The sequence below is a fragment of the Schistocerca americana genome, chromosome 3 (assembly GCF_021461395.2).
Source record: "Schistocerca americana isolate TAMUIC-IGC-003095 chromosome 3, iqSchAmer2.1, whole genome shotgun sequence".
Taxonomy (NCBI): Eukaryota; Metazoa; Arthropoda; class Insecta; order Orthoptera; family Acrididae; genus Schistocerca; species Schistocerca americana.
In genome coordinates, this window is record NC_060121.1 from 421,204,371 (window position 1) to 421,221,764 (window position 17,394).

At 42.5% G+C, this 17,394-nt stretch overlaps 1 protein-coding gene across 4 annotated transcripts in view; it reads left to right on the forward strand.

Annotated features, from left to right (window-relative positions):
• Positions 1 to 17,394, forward strand: part of LOC124607491 (eukaryotic translation initiation factor 5B) — a 426,670-nt gene that overhangs the window by 164,607 nt on the left and 244,669 nt on the right. The gene's annotated exons all lie outside the window — the stretch shown is intronic.

Consider the following 17,394-nt stretch of genomic DNA (forward strand, 5'->3'; position numbering starts at 1 on the left):
TCTGAAACTTTCACTCACTGTGTTTCATAAAGTTGTTTGCACGTTGTAATCATTTATTAAATTTTAGTTAGCAGTTTTCAGCCAGCACTGTTACTATTTGTAGTGAAATATTTCAGAAAATACTTTTGGTTCACTGTGTTTACTTTCGTCACTGTTCCAGTGGATGCTTGAATTTTTAGTTTTAGATAAGAAATTGTGTGAAGTTTGTGTGGTGGTATTGGTATTAGTTGTGGTTTAGAAGAAGTAGTTGCTTTCTTAGTAGAGGACAGTAGTCGAGTTCACTATTGTTAGTTCTGTAAATCATTCTATCATAGTAACTGAACTTGAGTAAGATAGACATTTAGTTAAATGTGATTTGAGACTTTCTCGGCGTATTCCATTCGTGAAATCTTCTCGGGTGATCAGCCGAGTAAAGGCGTCGTCTTCTCGCAACGTTTCGAAGGGTTTCGTACCCATCATCTTCAAGCGAAGATGATGGGTACGAAACCCTTCGAAACGTTGCGAGAAGACGACGCCTTTACTCGGCTGATCACCCGAGAAGATTTCACGAAAGACATTTAGTTTTCTTCAGTAATTGTTAACATTTTGCCATGAGTGAGAAGTGTGGGCTTTGTTGTAGGTTTGCGAGTAGTGGGTTACTATGTGAGATTTGTTGAAAGTATTTTCATAGGGGGATGCAGTGGGGAAGCCAGTGGGCATTCTAGTGAGATCCCCTCCAGGAAATGCAGACTTTGTAGCAGAGATAAGCTAATAGAGAAGTAGGAGCGTAAGGTCTGTACCATTCAGGTGCAGTCACAAAACACAAAGGAGGAACTAGATAGGATGTGGAGGGAAAAGAGCGCTGGAAATGGGAACTGTGCAGTTGGTAAGAAGGCAGCCAGGAAGAGGAGATATTCAGGCTGTTGTACTTGGCAATCACCAATAGATTTGACCTAGGAGCCTTTTGTAGCTATAGCTGTAGGAAACGTGCAGCAGACTTCAGCAATTAGAGAGCCTAAGTCAGTTGCAAATTCTAACAGAAGGAAGGATGTTCTGCTGCTAGGTACATCTACATCTACATTGATACTCCGCAAGCCACCCAACGGTGTGTGGCGGAGGGCACTTTACGTGCCACTGTCATTACCTCCCTTTCCTGTTCCAGTCGCGTATGGTTCGCGGGAAGAACGACTGTCTGAAAGCCTCCGTGCGCGCTCTAATCTCTCTAATTTTACATTCGTGATCTCCTCGGGAGGTATAAGTAGGGGGAAGCAATATATTCGATACCTCATCCAGAAACGCACCCTCTTGAACCCTGGCGAGCAAGCTACACCGCGATGCAGAGCGCCTCTCTTGCAGAGTCTGCCACTTGAGTTTATTAAACATCTCCGTAACGCTATCACGGTTACCAAATAACCCTGTGACGAAACGCGCCGCTCTTCTTTGGATCTTCTCTATCTCCTCCGTCAGACCGATCTGGTACGGATCCCACACTGATGAGCAATACTCAAGTATAGGTCGAACGAGTGTTTTGTAAGCCAACTCCTTTGTTGATGGACTACATTTTCTAAGGACTCTCCCAATGAATCTCAGCCTGGCACCCGCCTGACCAACAATTAATTTTATATGATCATTCCACTTCAAATCGTTGCGCACGCATACTCCCAGATATTTTACAGAAGTAACTGCTACCAGTGTTTGTTCCGCTATCATATAATCATACAATAAAGGATCCTTCTTTCTATGTATTCGCAATACATCACATTTGTCTATGTTAAGGGTCAGTTCCCACTCCCTGCACCAAGTGCCTATCCGCTGCAGATATTCCTGCATTTCGCTACAATTTTCTAATGCTGCAACTTCTCTGTATACTACAGCATCATCCGCGAAAAGCCGCATGGAACTTCCGACACTATCTACTAAGTCATTTATATATATTGTGAAAAGCAATGGTCCCATAACACTCCCCTGTGGCACGCCAGAGGTTACTTTAACGTCTGTAGACGTCTCTCCATTGATAACAACATGCTGTGTTCTGTTTGCTAAAAACTCTTCAATCCAGCCACACAGCTGGTCTGATATTCCGTAGGCTCTTACTTTGTTTATCAGGCGACAGTGCGGAACTGTATCGAACGCCTTTCGGAAGTCAAGAAAAATAGCATCTACCTGGGAGCCTGTATCTAATATTTTATGGGTCTCATGAACAAATAAGGTAGTTCTCATGGTAGAGGTGTAGGCCAGCACTTGCAGGGAGCGAGTACCACATCACCAGCATTGTGGAGCGTAGTGCAGGGTTGACTCAAGTGAATGTGAATGTAGGGAAATTATGTAGGAATTTTATGAAACAAGATCTGGTAGTGATTGTGGGTGGAGCTGGGAATTGTCTTGATAGGCACGAGGAGTGTCATGTAGGTGGTGACCAGGAAAAGGTAGCTGCTCAAACTGGTGGCACTTCATGCAAATGTTTCAGCTTCGTGGTCAATGTCATTTTAACGCTGCTGTTAGGCATGTTAACCTGGGGCTTGAGAAGGCACTGGTGGCAGAGTGCGTGGCTCACTTTGCAGTGATGCTGGTTGAGCCTATCAATAGCTTGGGTTTCAGTAGGCATGGTCTCCACCTCACTAGATATGGGAAGGGTAGGCTGGCAGATCGTACAGGTGGCAATGTAATGGATGGTGATGGGATCGCTCGTGGGAAAATTCTTGTAGTAGTTGGTGTAAGAGATGCTCCATTTTTAGTTTGAAATCAGCTGATAGGTATCCCTGCTTAAAGGAAGCCTCTCTAACATCTACATCTACATCATACTCCGCAGCCACCTAATGGTGTGTGGCGGAGGGTACTTTCGGTACCACTATCTGATCCCTCCAACCCTGTTCCACTCGTGAGTAGTGCATGGGAAGAATGATTGTCAGTACGCCTCTGTGTTGGCTCTAATTTCTTGAATTTTCTCCTCGTGGTCAGTATGCAAGATGTATGTGGGGGGAAGTAATATGTTGTCTCAGTCCTCCTGAAAAGTGCTGTCCTGAAATTTCAATAGTAAATCTCTCCGTGATGCACAAAATCTCTCTTGTAACTTCTGCCAGTGGAGTTTGTTTAGCATCCCCGTAACGCTCTCTTGGCAGCTAAATGATCCCGTGACGAAATGCGTCGCTCATTGTTGGATCTTCTCTATCTCTATCAGTCATACCTGATAGGGATCCCAGATAGATGAATAATACTCAAGAATCGGGCAAACAAGCACCTTATAAGTCACTTCTTTCGTGGGCAAGTTAAATTTCCTTAAGATTCTTCCAATGAATCTGAATCTCGTGTCTGCTTTTCGCACTATCTGTTGTATATGGTCATTCCACTTAAGGTCGCTCTGGATAGTTACGCCTAGATATTTTATAGCAGACGCTGTCTCCAGCTGTTTGTCATCAATAGTGTAGCTGTAAAGTAGTGGATTTCTTTCCTAACAAAGGAACCACCTTCAAAGGTGGTCAGGTATCCAAGTAGTGAAGGAATTAGTATATTTCATCAAAGTATAAGAGGTATTACAGATAAAGTTAGTGAACTACTTACAGATGTTGACAATTCAGAGGCTTTCTTAAACAGGATACAGATTAGCTGGCTGTTTTTTCAAGTAGTTGTTTGCGGGGTGAGGAACTGGCCATGTACATAAAAAGAGGTATTCCAGTTACACTGCACTGAACAGGTATTTGAATGTTATGCAGGTGCAGTTGAATTTAATGAAACTAAACTTCTAATTGTTGTTATTTATAGGTCCCTTAACTCTGACTTCAGAGCATTTCTGCTCAAGCTAGAGAGGGTTCTTTGTTCACTTTATTGGAAATACCAAAAATTAGTTGTTATGGTGACTTCAATATTAATTTTCTATGTGATCATGAAAGAACAAGGATGTTGGAAGATATTCTAAATTCATATGATCTGATGCAGAATGTGTTTTTTACAGCCAGGCTGCAGGGAAACAGTAGCACATCCAGAGATAGTATTTCTATTTGTTCTTCATTACTAGATGGGCATTCTGTTAGTAAAAGGGTGAATAGCCTTTCAGACCATGATGTGTAAATTTTGACAATAAAAGCTTTTTATACTCAAACAAATGTTATACATGATTACAAACTATGTGAAAAGCTATTCCAATGGCAATAGTTCCAACGACAATAGTGTGTTTTTTTAAACCTCCTGATGGAACAAGAGTGGCAGGATGTGTATAGTACCAATAACATAGCGGACAAATATAATGCTTTTCTTAACACATTTCTCATGCTCTTTGAAAGTTTCTTTCCATTAGAATGTTCTAAATACGGCACAAGCAGTAAAGACGGTCTGGGTGGCTAACTAGTGGGATAAGTATATCATTTAGAAAAAAAAGTGGGAATTATGTCAAAATGTTAGTAGTAGTCAAAATTTACTATAGCCCTTTACAAACAGTACTGTAAGGTGCTTAAATTGTTATTAGGAAGGCAGAGAGTATGTGGTACACAAATACAATAGCTAACTCAAAGCATAATATTAAAACTATATTGTAAGTTGTGCAGGAAGTGCGCTGGTCAGAAGCTAAGGTCGAGGATATAAAGTCAGTACGTAGTAAAAATGTTTCTGTTCAATCACTTTATGAACATTGCTGGTGAATTAAATAAAAACTTAGTTATATATATATATATATATATATATATATATATATATATATATATATATATATATATATATATATATATATATATATATATATATATAAGGGAAACATTCCACGTGGGAAAAATATATCTAAAAACAAAGATGATGTAATATTTTGTGTGGCTCTGGTTATTTGCTTCTGTACCAGGTCGGGAGGATAGTTGTGGGATGCGACTTCCTCATCTCCTCAAACCCAGAACCTCCCACAGAAGAACCCCAAAAGTGCCCCACTTGTGACAGGATACTTTCCGGAACTGGATCAGACTCTGAATGTGGCTCTCCAGCAGGGATACGACTTCCTCAAATCCTGCCCTGAAATGAGATCCATCCTTCATGAAATCCTCCTCACTCTACCAAGAGTGTCTTTCCGCCGTCCACCTAACCTACAGGCAGACAGTGTTCTTTGGTAATGAGGATCACCCTGTGGCTAAACATGGCTTGGTGCACGGCCAGCACATCTTGGCACAGTGTTACACCGCCCGGGTTATCTGGATACTTCCCACTAACACCAACCTGTCAGAACTCCGGAGATGGGAACTTGCCCTTCAGTATATCCTCTCTTCTCATTATCCGCCAGGCCTCAATCTCCGCTAATTTCAATTTGCCGCTGCTCATACCTCACCTGTCTTTCTACAACATCTTTGCCTCTGTACTTCCGCCTCGACTGACATCTCTGCCCAAACTCTTTGCATTTACAAATGTTTGCTTGTGTCTGTGTATGGTCGGATGGATGTGTGTGTGTGTGTGTGTGTGTGTGTGTGTGTGTGTGTGTGTGTGTGTGTGTGTATCTGGATACTTCCCACCAACACCAACCTATCCGAACTCCGGAGATGGGAACTTGCTCTTCAATATATCCTCTCTTCCCGTTACCCACCAGGCCTCAATCTCCGCTAATTTCAAATTGCTGTCACTCAAACCTCACCTGTCATTCAACAACATCTTTGCCTCTGCACTTCCGCCTCGACTGACATCTCTGCCCAAACTCTTTGTCTTTAAATATGTCTGCTTGTGTCTGTATATGTGTGGATGGATGTGTGTGTGTGTGCGCGCGAGTGTATACCCGTCCTTTTTTTCCCCCTAAGGTAAGTCTTTCCGCTCCCGGGATTGGAATGACTCCTTACCCTCTCCCTTAAAACCCACATCCTTTCATCTTTCCCTCTCCTTCCCTCTTTCCTGATGAGGCAACAGTTTGTTGCGAAGCATACACATATATATATATATATATATATATATATATATATATATATATATAAAACAAAGATGATGTGACTTACCGAACAAAAGCGCTGGCAGGCCGATAGACACACAAACATGCACACAAAATTCAAGCTTTCGCAACAAACTGTTGCCTCATCAGGAAAGAGGGAAGGAGAGGGAAAGACGAAAGGATGTGGGTTTTAAGGGAGAGGGTAAGGAGTCATTCCAATCCCGGGAGCGGAAAGACTTACTTTAGGGGGAAAAAAAGGATGGGTATACATTAGCGCGCGCACACACACACACACATCCATCCACACATATACAGACACAAGCAGACATATTTAAAGACAAAGAGTTTGGGCAGAGATGTCAGTCGAGGCGGAAGTGCAGAGGCAAAGATGTTGTAGAATGACAGGTGAAGTTTGAGTGACAGCAATTTGAAATTAGCGGAGATTGAGGCCTGGTGGGTAACGGGAAGAGAGGATATATTGAAGAGCAAGTTCCCATCTCCGGAGTTCGGATAGGTTGGTGTTGGTGGGAAGTATCCAGATAACCAGGACGGTGTAACACTGTGCCAAGATGTGCTGGCTGTGCACCAAGGCATGTTTAGCCACAGGGTGATCCTCATTACCAACAAACACTGTCTGCCTGTGTCCATTCATGCGAATGGACAGTTTGTTGCTGGTCATTCCCACATAGAATGCATCACAGTGTAGGCAGGTCAGTTGGTAAATCACTTGGGTGCTTTCACACGTGGCTCTGCCTTTGATCGTGTACACCTTCCGGGTTACAGGACTGGAGTAGGTGGTGGTGGGAGGGTGCATGGGACAGGTTTTACACCGGGGGCGGTTACAAGGATAGGAGCCAGAGGGTAGGGAAGGTGGTTTGGGGATTTCATAGGGATGAACTAAGAGGTTACGAAGGTTAGGTGGACGGCGGAAAGACACTCTTGGTGGAGTGGGGAGGATTTCATGAAGGATGGATCTCATTTCAGGGCAGGATTTGAGGAAGTCGTATCCCTGCTGGAGAGCCATATTCAGAGTCTGGTCCAGTCCCGGAAAGTATCCTGTCACAAGTGGGGCACTTTTGTGGTTCTTCTGTGGGGGATTCTGGGTTTGAGGGGATGAAGAAGTGGCTCTGGTTATTTGCTTCTGTACCAGGTCGGGAGGGTAGTTGCAGGATGCGAAAATTGTTGTCAGGTTGCTGGTGTAATCGTTCAGGGATTCCGGACTGGAGCAGATTCATTTGCCACGAAGACCTAGGCTGTAGGGAAGGGACCGTTTGATGTGGGATGGGTGGCAGCTGTCATAATGGAGGTACTGTTGCGTGTTGGTGGGTTTGATGTGGACGGACGCGTGAAGCTGGCCATTGGACAGGTGGAGGTCAACGTCAAGGAAAGTGGCATGGGATTTGGAGTAGGACCAGGTGAATCTGATGGAACCAAAGGAATTGAGGTTGGAGAGGAAATTCTGGAGTTCTTCTTCACTGTGAGTCCAGATCATGAAGATGTCATCAATAAATCTGTACCAAACTTTGGGTTGGCAGACCTGGGTAACCAAGAAGGCTTCCTCTAAGCGACCCATGAATAGGTTGGCATACGAGGGGGCCATCCTGATACCCATGGCTGTTCCCTTTAATTGTTGGTATGTCTGGCCTTCAAAAGTGAAGAAGTTGTGGGTCAGGATGAAGCTGGCTAAGGTGATGAGGAAAGAGGTTTTAGGTAGGGTGGCAGGTGATCGGCGTGAAAGGAAATGCTCCATCGCAGCGAGGCCCTGGACGTGCGGAATATTTGTGTATAAGGAAGTGGCATCAATGGTTACAAGGATGGTTTCCGGGGGTAACAGATTGGGTAAGGATTCCAGGCGTTCGAGAAAGTGGTTGGTGTCTTTGATGAAGGATGGGAGACTGCATGTAATGGGTTAAAGGTGTTGATCTACGTAGGCAGAGATACGTTCTGTGGGGGCTTGGTAACCAGCTACAATGGGGCGGCCGGGATGATTGGGTTTGTGAATTTTAGGAAGCAGGTAGAAGGTAGGGGTGCGGGGTGTCGGTGGGGTCAGGAGGTTGATGGAGTCAGGTGAAAGGTTTTGTAGGGGGCCTAAGGTTCTGAGGATTCCTTGAAGCTCCGCCTGGACATCAGGAATGGGATTACCTTGGCAAACTTTGTATGTGGTGTTGTCTGAAAGCTGACGCAGTCCCTCAGCCACATACTCCCGACGATCAAGTACCACAGTCGTGGAACCCTTGTCCGCCGGAAGAATGCCGATGGACCGGTCAGCCTTCAGATCACGGATAGCCTGGGCTTCAGCAGTTTTGATGTTGGGAGTAGGATTAAGGTTTTTTAAGAAGGATTGAGAGGCAAGGCTGGAAGTCAGAAATTCCTGGAAGGTTTGGAGAGGGTGATTTTGAGCAAGAGGAGGTGGGTCCCTCTGTGACGGGGGACGGAACTGTTCCAGGCAGGGTTCAATTTGGATAGTGTCTTGGGGAGTTGGATCATTAGGGGTAGGATTAGGATCATTTTTCTTCATGGCAAAGTGATACTTCCAGCAGAGAGTACGAGTGTAGGACAGTAAATCTTTGACGAGGGCTGTTTGGTTGAATCTGGGAGTGGGGCTGAAGGTGAGGCCTTTGGATAGGACAGAGGTTTCCGATTGGGAGAGAGGTTTGGAGGAAAGGTTAACTACTGATTTAGGGTGTTGTGGTACCAGATTGTGTTGATTGGAATTTTGAGGTTTTGGAGTGAGTGGAGCTGGAAGTGGGAGATTGAGTAGATGGGAGAGACTGGGTTTGTGTGCAATGAGAGGTGGTTGAGGTTTGCTGGAAAGGTTGTGAAGGGTGAGTGAGTTGCCTTTCCGGAGGTGGGAAACCAGGAAATTGGATAGTTTTTTCAGGTGAAGGGTGGCATGCTGTTCTAATTTGCGGTTGGCCTGTAGGAGGATGCTCTGAATAGCCGGTGTGGATGTGGCAGAGGAAAGATTGAGGACTTTTATTAAGGATAGGAGTTGACGGGTGTGTTCATTGGCTGAGTTGATATGTAGGTGAAGGATTAGGTGGGTGAGGGCAATGGATTGTTCAGTTTAGAACTGGTATAGGGACTGATGGAAAGAAGGGTTGCAGCCAGAGATGGGAACTTTAAGTGTGAGGCCTTTGGGGGTTATGCCAAATGTCAGACAAGCCTGAGAAAATAAAATATGCGAGCGTGATCTGGCTAGGGCGAAGGCATGTTTGCGGAGGGAATGTAAATAAAACTTAATGGGGTCGTTGTGGGGGTGTTGTGAGGGTGACATGGTATTAGAAGGTGGAAAGTTTAACATGAGGTTGAAATGAAAATGAAAGATAAAAATATGTGGGGAGAGATAAAGGTGAACTAGAAAGCAACTGGAGATCTGGTATGAAAAAAGGCGAAAAAGTGTTGGTTAAGTTGATCCTGTGGTGAACTTGGGTTGGTAGACAGCGATTTGCATAAAGGTTAGGTGGTTGTGTTGCCGCTAAAACACGTTAAAGGACGGAGAAATTCGGGAAAATTTCGAAAAAGCGTATTAAAAGGAGTGGTGTTGTGGTGAAAGATTACGAAAATGGGGCTAACAATTGTCTGACGAAGAAATAATGACGTTAAGACCTGTGGGGAGCGGCTAAAATGATTAGTGATGTGCGAAAAACGGAAGTGGAAATAAAGTGAAAGTTATTAGAACTAGCCGAAATGGTTGTTTAATACGTGAAAGCAGCTGTTATTGAACTAGAAACGGTGGATTTTATAGCAGCGGTAGTGTTGAAAGCGGAAAATAAAATTTTTTTTGGTTATGGTTTGGAAGTGGGTTACGTATTATTGAGTATATATAGGCGGGATAAAATTGTACAGTAGATTACAGTAAAAAGGGGAAGGTGAATACAAAGTGAGACTACTGGTAAAAACAGAAAGAGAAAATAAAGAGAAAAAGACGACAGGAAAGATTTCGAAATGCAACAGCGACAATAACAAACGTAATTGTTGGGTTCAAATTAATGATATGGTTATAATAGAGGGAAACATTCCACATAGGAAAAATATATCTAAAAACAAAGATGATGTGACTTACCAAATGAAAGTGCTGGCAGGTCGACAGACACACAAACGAACACAAACATACACACAAAATTCAAGCTTTCGCAACAAACTGTTGCCTCATCAGGAAAGAGGGAAGGAGAGGGAAAGACGAAAGGATGTGGGTTTTAAGGGAGAGGGTAAGGAGTCATTCCAATCCCGGGAGCGGAAAGACTTACCTTAGGGGGAAAAAAGGACGGGTATACACTCGCGCGCACACACACACATATCCATCCACACATATACAGACACAAGCAGACATATTTAAAGACAAAGAGTTTGGGCAGAGATGTCAGTCGAGACAGAAGTGCAGAGGCAAAGATGTTGTTGAATGACAGGTGAGGTATGAGTGGCGGCAACTTGAAATTAGCGGAGATTGAGGCCTGGTGGGTAACGGGAAGAGAGGATATATTGAAGAGCAAGTTCCCATCTCCGGAGTTCGGATAGGTTGGTGTTAGTGGGAAGTATCCAGATAACCCGGACGGTGTAACACTGTGCCAAGATGTGCTGGCCGTGCACCAAGGCATGCTTAGCCACAGGGTGATACTCATTACCAACAAACACTGTCTGCCTGTGTCCATTCATGCGAATGGACAGTTTATTGCTGGTCATTCCCACATAGAATGCATCACAGTGTAGGCAGGTCAGTTGGCAAATCACGTGGGTGCTTTCACACGTGGCTCTGCCTTTGATCGTGTACACCTTCCGGGTTACAGGACTGGAGTAGGTGGTGGTGGGAGGGTGCATGGGACAGGTTTTACACCGGGGGCGGTTACAAGGGTAGGAGCAGAGGGTAAGGAAGGTGGTTTGGGGATTTCATAGAAGAGGTTACGAAGGTTAGGTGGACGGCGGAAAGACACTCTTGGTGTAGTGGGGAGGATTTTATGAAGGATGGATCTCACTTCAGGGCAGGATTTGAGGAAGTCGTATCCCTGCTGGAGAGCCACATTCAGAGTCTGGTCCAGTCCCGGAAAGTATCCTGTCACAAGTGGGTCTACTGTGGGAGGTTCTGGGTATGAGAGGATGAGGAAGTGTCTCTGGTTATTTGCTTCTGTACCAGGTCGGGAGGGTAGTTGCGGGATATGAAAGCTTTTGTCAGGTTGTTGGTGTAATGCTTCAGGGATTCCGGACTGGAGCAGTTTCGTTTGCCACGAAGACCTAGGCTGTAGGGAAGGGACCATTTGATGTGGGATGGGTGGCAGCTGTCGTAATGGAGGTACTGTTGCTTGTTGGTGGGTTTGATGTGGACGGACGTGGGAAGCTGGCCATTGGACAGGTGGAGGTCAACATCAAGGAAAGTGGCATCGGATTTGGAGTAGGACCAGGTGAATCTGATGGAACCAAAGGAGTTGAGGTTGGAGAGGAAATTCTGCATTCGCATGAATGGACACAGGCAGACAGTGTTTGTTGGTAATGAGGATCACCCTGTGCCTAAACATGCCTTGGTGCACAGCCAGCACATCTTGGCACAGTGTTACACCGTCCGGGTTATCTGTATACTTCCCACCAACACCAACCTATCCGAACTCCGGAGATGGGAACTTGCTCTTCAGTATATCCTCTCTTCTCGTTATCCTCCAGGCCTCAATCTCCGCTAATTTTAAGTTGCCGCCACTCGTACGTCACCTGTCTTTCAACAACTTCTTTGCCTCTACACTTCTGCCTCGACTGACATCTCTACCCAAACTCTCTGTCTTTAAATACGTCTGCTTGTGTCTGTATGTGTGGATGGATATGTGTGTGTGTGCGCGCGAGTGTATACCTGTCCTTTTTTCCCCCTAAGGTAAGTCTTTCCGCTCCCGGGATTGGAATGACTCCTTACCCTCACCCTTAAAACCCACTTCCTTCCGTCTTTCCCTCTCCTTCCCTCTTTCCTGATGAGGCAACAGTTTGTTGCGAAAGCTTGAATTTTGTGTGTATGTTTGTGTTTGTTTGTGTGTCTATCAACCTGCCAGCGCTTTCGTTCGGTAAGTCACCTCATCTTTGTTTTTATATATATATATATATATATATAATTTTTTGTTTTTTGTGGCGGCTACAGTGAAGATCTCTAGCTCTTTAAATAAGTGTCTGCAGGATGATCTTGGATGAGCTCCAGCAATTATTTGGATTACATGCTTTTGTACAATGAACACTCTTTTACTCAATGATGAGCTACCCCAGAATATGATGCCAAACAAAAGCAGAGAATGAAAATAGGTGTGGTAAGCTAATTTACTCAGATGTATATCGCCAAAATTTGCAATGACCCTAATAGAATAAGTAGCTGAACTCAAATGTTTCAGCAGATCGTCAGTGTGTTTTTTCTAGTTCAACCCCTCATCAATGCATACACCTAGAAATTTTGAATATTCTACCTTAGCTACCAATTTCTGATCGAAGTCTATATTTATTAATGGTGTCATTCCATTTACTGTGTGGAGCTGCATATACTGTGTTTTGTCAAAGTTTAATGAGAGCCCATTTGCAGAGCACCACTTAATGACTTTTTGAAAAACATCGTTCACAATTTCACCAGTTAATTCTTGTCTGTTGGGTGTGATAGCTATACTTGTATCGTCGGCAAAAAGTACCAGCTCTTCATCTTCGTGAATATAGAATGGCAAGTCGTTAATGTATATGAAAAACAGCAGAGGGCCCAAGGATGAACCTTGCGGCACCCCATTCTTGATTATTCCCCAGTTTGAGAAATCACCAGTTTTTTGCATATTACGTGAACTGCTTATTTGATCTTTCTGCACTCTTACAGTTAGGTATGATTTAAACCATTTGAGCACTGTTCTATTCATACCACAGTACTTGAGCTTATCTAGAAGTATTCCATGATTTACACAGTCAAAAGCCTTTGAGAGCTCACAAGAAATTCCAACGAGTGACTTCCTGTTACTCAGAGCATTTAATATTTCGTTAGTGAAAGTATATATAGCATTTTACATTGAAAAACCCTTCTGAAAACCAAACTGACATTTTGTTAAAACTTTATTTTTACAAAGGTGTGAAGCTACTCTACAATACATTACTTTTTCAAGAATTTTGGATAAGGCAGTCAGAATAGAGATTGGGTGGTAGTTATTGACATCAGACATATCCCCTTTTTTATGCAGTGGTTTAACAATGGCATACTTCAGTCTATCTGGGAAAATACCCTGCTCCAGAGAGCTATTACATATGTGGCTAAGAATCCCACTTATTTCTTGGGAACAAGCTTTTACTATCCTACTGGAAATGCCATCAATTCCATGTGAGCTTTTATTCTTGAGAGAGTTTATCATCATCCTAATTTCAGAAGGAGAGGTGGGTGGAATTTCATTTGTATCAAATGGTGTGGGTAAGACCTCTTCCATTAACTGCCTTGCTTCTTCTAAGGAACATTTAGATCCTATTTTCTCTACAACATTTAAAAAATGATTATTCAGATGTTTTCGACTTCTGGCTCATTGTTTGTCAAGTTTCCATTCGATTTGTTGGTAATGCCGTCATCCTGTACTCTTGGTTGCCCTGTCTCCCTTGTAATAATATTCCAAATTGTTTTGATTTTGTTATCAGAGGTATTAATCTGACATGATGCACATGCTTCTGGGCTTTTTAATAACGTTTCTTAATGTAGCACAGTAGTTTTTATAATATTTGGCTGTTTCTGGGTCATTACTTTTTCTTGTTGTTAGATACAATTCCCTTTTATGGTTATAAGATATTTTTATTCCTTTAGTAAGCCAAGATTTTTTCATGGTTTCTTATAATTGGATTTAACTACTTTGTTGGGGGAACAGTTTTCAAATTCTCTTACAAGTGTATCATGAAATAAGTTATATTTTAAATTAGTGTTGGGTTCCGTGTACACCTCATCCCAGTCTAACTGCTGAAGATTTTCTCTGAAATTTCTAATTTTTGAGTCATTAATTGAACGCACAACTTTGGAGGGTAGTTTTGAATTGCTGAATGGAACTATGTCATATACTGTAACTAGCCGAGCACCATGATCAGAAAGGCCATTCTCAACAGGGCAAGAATTTATGTTTTTAAACCTTTCTAGGTCTATAAAAAATGTTATCTATCAGTGTGCTGCTGTCCTTTACTACCCGAGTAGGAAAATTAATGACAGATGTCAAACTGAAAGAACCGAGCAAGACTTCCAGGTCATTCTTCCTATTACACTCTTTCAGTGAATCAACATTGAAATCCCCACAAATAGTAATTTGCTTTCCCCTATCTGACATATAGCACAACAAGGCATGCAAATTTTCCAGGAATAAATGAGTTTCCTGAAGGGGGCCTATATACTTTTACAATTATAAAAGAGCCCTCCTTCAGTTTAAGATGACAGGCACATGCTTCTATATGTTGCTCTAGACAAAACTTTTTTGTATCTAAGTTTTTTACACAGTGATAACGTTTGACATATATGGTAACTCCTCCTCTCACCTTATTCTCTCTACTCATATGTGCAGCTAGTTTATAACCACTGATATTTATCTTTTCCATATAAGACACAATCTGATGCTCAGACAGGCGTAGTGTATCTATTACATTATCAGATTCAATGTCATCTGAACAAACCAGGAGTTCGTCTACTTTATTCTTCAATCCCGGAATATTTTAGTGAAAAATGGTAACATTATTTTGTACTTCACTTTTGTGAGAATCTGCTTTTTTCTTTAATCCACCAGTATTTTGGTTAAATATCGTAGCATTGTTATTTACTTCCCTGTTGTGAGAATTTTGTGAGTTTTGGACCTCTTTAGCACCTGCCTGCCTGAACTTCTCATTGGACACTGATGTTAGTCTAAAAAAGAGCTACATCCATGAGTACTAGTGTCCCCCTTATACATTTCGCTAACATTTGAGGTGTAGGCCATGTCTATCAATAGCCTTGACCGGAACCAATCCAATGTCTGACAGAGTGGCCGCCCTACGCAACTGATCCAGCTCCATATTTACCCTCCTGACAGAGCGGTTCAACTGGGACTGATCATGCCGCACGAAAGCAGGCACCAGCCCAACATTGGCATGGGTCGTTGCCGAGGCTATTTTCACCAGGTCACACTCGCCAGGCTTTTGAGTGTGTTGATCACAAAATATTGCTCCAGAAGTTGGACCATGATGGAATAAGGGGAATAACTCACAACTTGTTCTTTAAGAACAGACAGCAAAAGGTTATCCTCAACAGTATTGAGAATAGCTATCATGTGAGGTCCAAGTGGGGCATGACCCCAGGGATCAATGCTGGGACCACTCCTGTTCCTTATTTATATAAATGGTATGCTCTCTAGAGTTACAGGTAATTCTAAAATATTTCTGTTTGCTGATGACACTTGCTTGGTTGAAAAGGATGTTGTGTGCAATGTTGGAGAATATCATCAGTGATACCAAACAGTTCAAATTTCTAGGTGTTCAGATAGATAGCAAACTGTTGTGGAAAGCCCATGTTCAGGATCTTTTTCAAAGACTTAATGCTGCATTTTAGAACAGTATGTGAAGTAAGTGATTGTTTGACACAAAATGTGTGTACTTCGTTTATTTTCATTTGCTTTTGATGTGTGGCATTATATTTGGGGGTAAATCTTCACTTTCTCAAATGGTATTTTAATTCAGAAACTGGCAGTTCGGCTTTTAAGTGGTATAAGTTCATGAACTTCTTGTCGCCCACTATTCATTAGTCTGGGTATTCTGACATTGACATCTCAATATATGCATTCTTTACTGTTGTTTCTTGTTAACAATATCAGCTTATTCACAATAATTAGCAGCTTTCACTCATTTAATACTAGGCAGAAATCCAGTCTGTTTATGGATTGTGCTTCCTTGACTCTTGTGCAGAAAGGCATGCAGTATTCTGCTGTATCCATTTTCAGTAAGCTACCACAAGAATTCAAAAATCTTAGCAGTAATCCGTGTGCTTTCAAATCTAAACTGAAAAGTTTCCTCATGGGTCACTCCTATTCGGTCAAGAAGTTCCTTGAAAAATTAATCTGATTTCGGTGTTATATTTTTGATTGCATTTACATACATTTGTAGATTGACATCATTTTAGGATTCATAAACATTTTATTACCTGTTATTACTTTTCTGTTGTAATTTCTTGCACTGACAGGTTCCATGACCATGGAAACTTGCTCCTCAATTTGGTACTACGGAACTAATGTCTAAAATTAAAAAAAAAAATTGGAACATTAACTTCTTCTTTGGAAGCAGATCTGCACCCTTGTTCTGCAAACCATTATTTTTATACCAAATATTTGTTTCAAAGGTTCCATTTCACTTTTTGGGAGGGAAGAATTGATTATGTATATGGAAGTCCGTAAACCTTTTCTGCCAACAGGAAGAGTTAACTTTGTGTTCTGAAGTTAATGAGTATTTTTGTAGTTTGATATTGCATTGTCATATTTTCAACTTTCCTCTTAAATTTTGTTGGCATGGTTGTTAGTATAGCATTTGGAGGCTGATGTTTTTGCAGTTGTCCAGTTCGGTGTGTGATTTTCTTTTGTTCATGTTTCTGAGCATACGAGGGTTGCTCAGAAGCAAATTCATCACTTCTTTTTTCAACAACTTTTTATTGAACACAATGAAAGGTGCTTACAAGAAAGAATGATGTTTCTTCTACATTCCTTATTTTTCCATTCATCTCCTTCCCATCCTGTGGTCTTCATCCATCGAAACAAGGGCCATATACACCCTGTCGGTGCCACTCCTTGTTCTGGTCACAAAGCCATTTCCTCACTGTGCGAATCACTTTGTTGTCCTCAAAATGTTTTCCATGAGTGGCATCCTTTAACTGCCTAAACAGCTGGAAGGCTGAGGGAACTAGGTCAGGGCTGTGGGGGGGATAGGGTGACACTGTCAAACCATGTTTAGTGATGTACTCTGAAATCTTCAAACATGTGGGAGGCTGAATGTTGTTATGTTGAATCAGCCAACTGGGTTGTTATCACACTGAAGTCACTGGAAACGCTTTTTGACTTTGGTTAATGTGTTCATACATGCTTCAGAATTAATGGTGCTGCCTCTTGGCATCTCGAGTTGCAAGTGGATCTTGTCAGGTGTGACAGCTGTGAATGATGGCCAGGAATGCTGCATATCTCAGAGCTCTACCGAAACTGCCTCTGAAGTACATCACTTACAGAAACCATTTTGAAACATAGCTCTGTCAGAGGCAGGCCGGGATATGGGCAGCGGGGGGTGTCAAACTGGGTATTTGCTCTGGGCAGCAATTTCAGGTGGCCCCAAATTCACTTTGTTGCAGAAAAACAACCTTATTCCACAAAGCGCCTAGCATCCAGTGCACCTGGTTCTGTCAATTGTTCGTATGATTTTGAAATACATGACTGTTTGTTTTTGAATATTTTTGAACACATTCTAAATTGACTAATGAACAGATCTTAAGTTGATTTTTGAATGCGTGCAATAGTGTACATGACGTCTGCCAGGGGAATCCCCATCGCATCTAGAAATAAAAAACCTTC